We start from the raw sequence: 6,037 nt of genomic DNA on the forward strand, positions 1-6,037 counted from the left end.
TTTTTTTTTTTTTTTTTTTTGTACCAGGTATCAAACTTAGGACCTTGTGGTTGCCAGGCAGTATATATTGCCTAGCTATCTCCCTAGCCTAACTTTTGACTAGTGTGAAAAATCCTACTAGGAACGTAGGATACAATTACCTGTTTTGGTCTTTTGTTTTTTGACACAAGGTTTTGTTATAAATTCCAGGTTGACTTTGAATTCACTATGTAGCCCAGGCTGGCCTACTTGCATGATCCTCTTGCCTCAGCCTCCTGAGTGTTGGGATGGCAGGTCTGCACCACCGTACCCACCATCTATTTGAGTCTTAACTACACAGAAGCAGAATTCCTAATATGATATGGTTTTATACACTATGTAATACCTTTTGAAGAAATACCAAACTGCCACCCACCATTTCATATTCCTCTCAGCAATGCACAAAGGTTCTAATTTGTCCAATCCTGGCAAACAAAATGTCAAGTTAAATAAAACTCAAAACTATTCGTTTTGAATGATTGTTATCCTATGAATAATCCTTACCAGAGCCACTCATCACAGTGAGCATGAAATGATACCTTATTGTGGCTTTACTTACATTTCTCTAATGATTATTGATGCTGGGTATATTCTGATGGACTTACTGGTCATTAGTAGTTTCTTTTTTTTTTTTTTGTATAATGTCTATTCAAGTGCTTTGCCCATTTAAAATTCTATTGTTTGCTTTTTGTTTAGTTGGAGTTCTTCATATATAATTGTGCAACTGTTAACGTTGGCACTTTGTAATAAATAAGGGGGTTTGGAGTTGCAGTTTGGGTACGTGGTCTCTAAGAGGTTCATCATCACTGGTATAGGCCAAACACTTGATAAGGCCTTTTGATACAATCACAGAATAAGGGAAGGCTATCAGCATAACAGCAGTTTATAGTGAACTTTTTCAAATAAGTAACACACTTTACAATAATGATACTGGCTGGGCATGGTGGTGCACACCTATAACCCCAGTGCTCAGGAAGCTGAGGCAGAAGCAACACCATGAGTTTGAGGCCAATGTGGGCTGCACAGTGAGTTCAAGACCACACTGAACTACAGTGAAACCCTGTCTCAAAAACAAACAAAAAAATGATAAAAAGTATAATACATAATCTAGCAGCACAGTCATTTATTCTCACTAGCAAGTATAACTATATGTACTGTATGTGTTATACTTTCCTCTAATTGGTAGCACAGGTTTTGTTTACATCAGGCTACTACAAATGTGAGTAAAGCACTGCACTATGAATTTTTAAGATGGCTACATCGTTACGCAGTAGGAATTTTTCAGCTCTATTATAATCTTATGGACCCATAAGCATACGTGCAGTCCATCATTCACTAAAATACAGCCTAAAGCACATGACTGTATTTGAACTATCAATTCCTTTCCAGACATAAAATTTACCAATTTTTTCTCCTATTCTCTGCATTGTTTTTTCACTTTTTTTTCTGGAACCGGGCATTGAACTCATGCCCTTGTGCTTGCCAGGCAAGGGCTTATTCTACTGAGCCATCTCCCCAGCCCTTTTTCACTTTTTTAACAATAAAAATTTTTAAGGTTTTTTTTCTTTTTTTGCAGAACTGAGGATTAAACTCAGGCCCTTGCTCTTGCCAGGCAAGTGCTTATCTTACTGAGCTATCTCCCTGGCCCCAAAGTTTTTAATTTTGAAGAAATCCAATTCTTTTTTTTTTTCTGTTTTGTTACTTAGGCTTTGGGTATTATAGTCAAGAAATCATTTTCATTAAAATTATCTAGAAGATTATTTTATGTTTTCTTTCAGAAGTTTATATATTAGCCTTAAGTCTGATTCTCTGACCCATTATGAGTTTGTTTGTTTCTTTATTTTTATGGTACTGTGGATCAAATTCAGGTCCTTGTGCTTGCCAGGAAAGCGCTTATTCTAATGAGCCATCTCCTCAGCCCACCATGCCCATTCTCAATCACCATCTCAGTGCGGCCCAGGGGGTAGGGCCAGTATGGCACAGTGGGAATTGAACCCAGGCTGCTGTGCTCTGCCTAAGCAGGTGGTTTAGTCCACTGAGCTATCAGGCTGGCCCTTTGAGCTCTTTTTTTTTTTTTTTTTTTTTTTTTGTATTTAGTATAGGGTCTACAGAGTCTCACTATATAGATTGGACTTGTAGTGATCCTCCTGTTTTCAGCCTTCCAAGAGCTGGGACTACAGGTGCAGGTCACCACACCCAGTCTCAATCCCAGTCACAGCTCGCCCCAGGGGCAGGGTGGCACAGTGCACACTGTGTACCAAATCGAATATATGATTAATTCTTGATCCAATGCAGAGATTATGGGTGTGAATGCTACACCCTCCCTGGGGCAGATAATCAGCATACAAAATGCTGGTCCTCGCCTTGGTTTTTTGCTGTTTTCCATCACCATGAGTGGCTGCCCTCTGCCCTGTGCCACTCTGCCTTGGAGCCAGCCAAATATGGACTGAAACCTCCACTAACTGTGAGCTAAATAAACCTTTCCTTCCTTGATTTGGACATTGGGTATTTTGTCCCAGCAATGAGAGAGGAAAGTAACTAAGACACACATATAATAGAATTAATCACCTCTCAGATGCTCATAGTAATTTAAACCTTACATATACTTACGAAATTTGGAGACAAATTATGCTTATAAAGCTGAAGAGTGGAATGAAGCAGGTTTGAAACAAGACTGGACACCAACACTTCCTTTCCCAATTTATTATCTGTAACACGTCTCTGGCTGCTGGCTACTTGGACAGTCCATTTATCCATGTCAGCTATAATACAGACAGCTTCTGCTATTGGTTCATCTAAAACTGGATGCTAAAACAGAAATAATTTAACTTGTAAGAAAGTTTTTAAAGATAATACACAGGGAATGAGGCAACAAAGGGATAGTAAATGAAACCAGAGAAAAGATTAAATTGTAAGGGATAGTGATGTTACTCAGTGGTAGAATATTTGCCTAGGTTTGATCTCAGCACCACTAGATTCCTTCCCAATCCCTTGCACACTTCAAAAACCCCAACATATTAAATTATTACAGCAACTGCCAGAGACTCCTTGGAAGAGGAGAATGAAAACTCTGTAACAATCTGAGACAGCATACAGAAATCAACATAGATACCTTTTAAAAATTAATTAATTAATTAATTAATTAGGTGCAGAGGGGTCTTGCTATGCAGTTCAGACGCATAGGATCTTCCTGTCTCAGCCTCCTCAGTCCTGGAATTACAGGCATGTGCTACCACACCCAGTTTCAGTGGCTGGCACAGCACAATCAGGGTTGGCACAGCATGTTGAGGGTTTCAGGACTAGCACAGCATATGGTACAGGGGATGGAACCTGGGTCCTCGCGCTTGCCAGGCAGGTCCTTAAAGGGCTGAGCTATCTCCACAGCCTAACACTTTATATTTAATACTAAAACTCTGGTCTTCAATATAGACCATTCTTCCACAAGCTTGTGGATTATTCATTCATTTTACAAATAGTACTTAGTGCAACTATGTGTCAAGCAACTGGAAGAAAATGTTTACTTGGCCTTTTAGAGTTAACTTAAATAACACCAAGCGTATTTGTACAAATAAGTCAAGGGTAAGAGTCTGTGCTATTGGGCATTTATATGCCTCAGCATCACTAAGGCTATCTCCCTTAATGACTTAAGTACCTTAAACATGCCCTAGATTTTTCTATTTTGCCAACAAATATATTCAGAATTTTGTATGCACATTTAAAAAAGAGAAAATCAACACGTACTAACATGCCTCTCTGATGTATACTATTAAATAAAAAAACAAGTCACTATTCATACAAACCCAACTATATCCCAGTTGTGTTTTTAAAAATTTAGATTGGATGGACTTAGAGGCATACAACCATAGTCCTAGCACGTAAAGAGGCTGAGGCAAGAGGATCCCTGTAAGTTCAAAGCTAATGTGGACAACATAGTGAGTTCAGGCCAGTCTGGACTACATAGTGAGACCCTGACTCAAAAAACAAAACGAAACAAAAACAAAAACCACCACAGACTGACAAATAAAATTATACAGAAAAAGGAATGCAGGTACATATGGTAACGCAGGACTATAATCTCAGTACTCTAAGAAGCTGAAGAAAAAGGATTTTAAATTTGAGCTCAGCCTGGGAACTTAGGCAAGACCCTGTCTCAAAATTTAAAACATTACAACAGACTGGGAATGGGATGTGATGGTGCACATTTATAATCCCAGCACTCAAGAGGCTGAGGCAGGGAGATCACTATGAGCCAGCCTGGGCTACAAAGTGAGTTCAAGGCTAGCCTGAATTACACAGCTACACTCTGTGTCAAAAAGACAAAAAAATTAAAAATATAAGTAAACATTTAAAAAAAACTTTAAAAGACTGGGCATACGGCTCAATGTGAAGATCCTCAGTTTATTTTATGAGAGAGAGAGAGAGAATGACAATGACCCTACAGTGCTCAGCACTTCCTATGTTTCTGTGTTGGTAAAGGTAAGGCTTTCTTATCAAATGGAACAGTACCAAAAATAAAGAGTAAAACTACATTTTTGAAAGCTTAAGACTCCATGGCCTTTTCTCTCTCCATTTTACTGTTACTGCAGTTAGACAGCTGTGGATATCATTTTGCTCCTTGATCTACCTAGTTTTGAATCCTGAAAGGATATCTTTCTGTCAGTTAATAACAATAACTGAGAATAAAGCCCTTTCCTAGACAGAGACAGTGGAAGTCAGTCTTTGAAGGAGATAAAAAAAGAAAAGCTGTTATTCAATGAGATAAAACAAGAACATGAATAACAGATGGGGAAGGAACCAACGCCTGGGGAAGCAGAAGAAGGTAACACTGTATTAGGATTTAGATGAGGGAGTTTACAGTGGAAGGGACACTTAAGTATAGACAGAATTATTGGCAAAAACCAGAATATGAACTCTTCTGTAAAATGAAATATGGGAAGTTTCAAAGATTGTAAATTCACATGGCTAAATTTGTGAGAAATGGGGAGGAATAAGAATTAGACTACGGTTTCCCACAGATCCCACAATTTCTTATATTTGTACTTTTTAAAATAGGATTAAAGGGGCCGGGGAGATGGCTCAGTGGAATAAGTGCTTCCCTGGCAAGTGCAAGGGCCTGAGTTCAATCCCCGGTTCTGGAAAAAAAAAAAAAAAGATTAAAATATTCTTATTCATCTCTTCCTAAACACTTATATCTTCAAATATTCCCTCCTCTCTTGCGAATACTGCCGTATCTCCACACTGCTACAAATCATGATTTTTCAATTGTCTTCTAGGTATATTAAAATATAGTTTTAGAAATAATACACTTTTAAGTAAAATAGTCCAAATCAACTTCAGTGTTTTCTCTTGATATAGGTCAGTTTTATTTATCTTTTTTTTTTTCTTTTAGGACCCCAATGCTGTGAGGGATCAGGTCCTAGGGATGCTGCAAATGGCTATTCAAATTATTTTTAAAGCAGACATTCAAACAACACACACACACACACACACATACACACACACACACACAGAGTTCTAACTTTAAAAAACTGGCCAATAACTTCATTTCGAGTAATCTAACTTAAGAAACAATCTTAAATTCATAGAACGTTGGGGGCCGGGGAGATGGCTCAGTAAGATAAGTGCTTCCCTGGCAAGCGCAAGAGTCTGAGTTCAATCCCCGGTTCCGCGAGGGAAAAAAAATTCATAAGAATGTTGCAACTGCATCAAGTATTATTAACAATAAAAGCCAGAAAAAGCTCTTTAAAAAGTTAAGCGATAGACCCAGAGTGCAGGCCCGTCGAGTGAGAGACGCCTGGGCTGCGGGATCCTGAACAGACCCAGAGCGCAGGTCCGGCAGAGTGAGACGACCTGGGACCCTCCGGATTCTGAATAGACCAGGAGCGCAGGTACTGCGAGTGAGTGAGACGACCGAGGCCGCAGGATCCTGAATAGACCCAGAGTGCAGGCCCAGCATGGAACCCTTCAGCAGAACTCCCTGCAAAGAGGCTAGAGGCAAGACCCACCCAGCTGATTCAGG

The 6,037-nt window shown here is 39.3% G+C and overlaps 1 protein-coding gene across 1 annotated transcript in view; it reads right to left on the reverse strand.

Annotated features, from left to right (window-relative positions):
* Fnip1 (folliculin interacting protein 1) overlaps positions 1 to 6,037 on the reverse strand; it is a 141,769-nt gene that overhangs the window by 22,466 nt on the left and 113,266 nt on the right. The window lies entirely within an intron of this gene.

Source organism: Octodon degus, unplaced genomic scaffold (genome assembly GCF_000260255.1).
Source record: "Octodon degus isolate 3935 unplaced genomic scaffold, OctDeg1.0 scaffold00029, whole genome shotgun sequence".
Classification (NCBI taxonomy): domain Eukaryota; kingdom Metazoa; phylum Chordata; class Mammalia; order Rodentia; family Octodontidae; genus Octodon; species Octodon degus.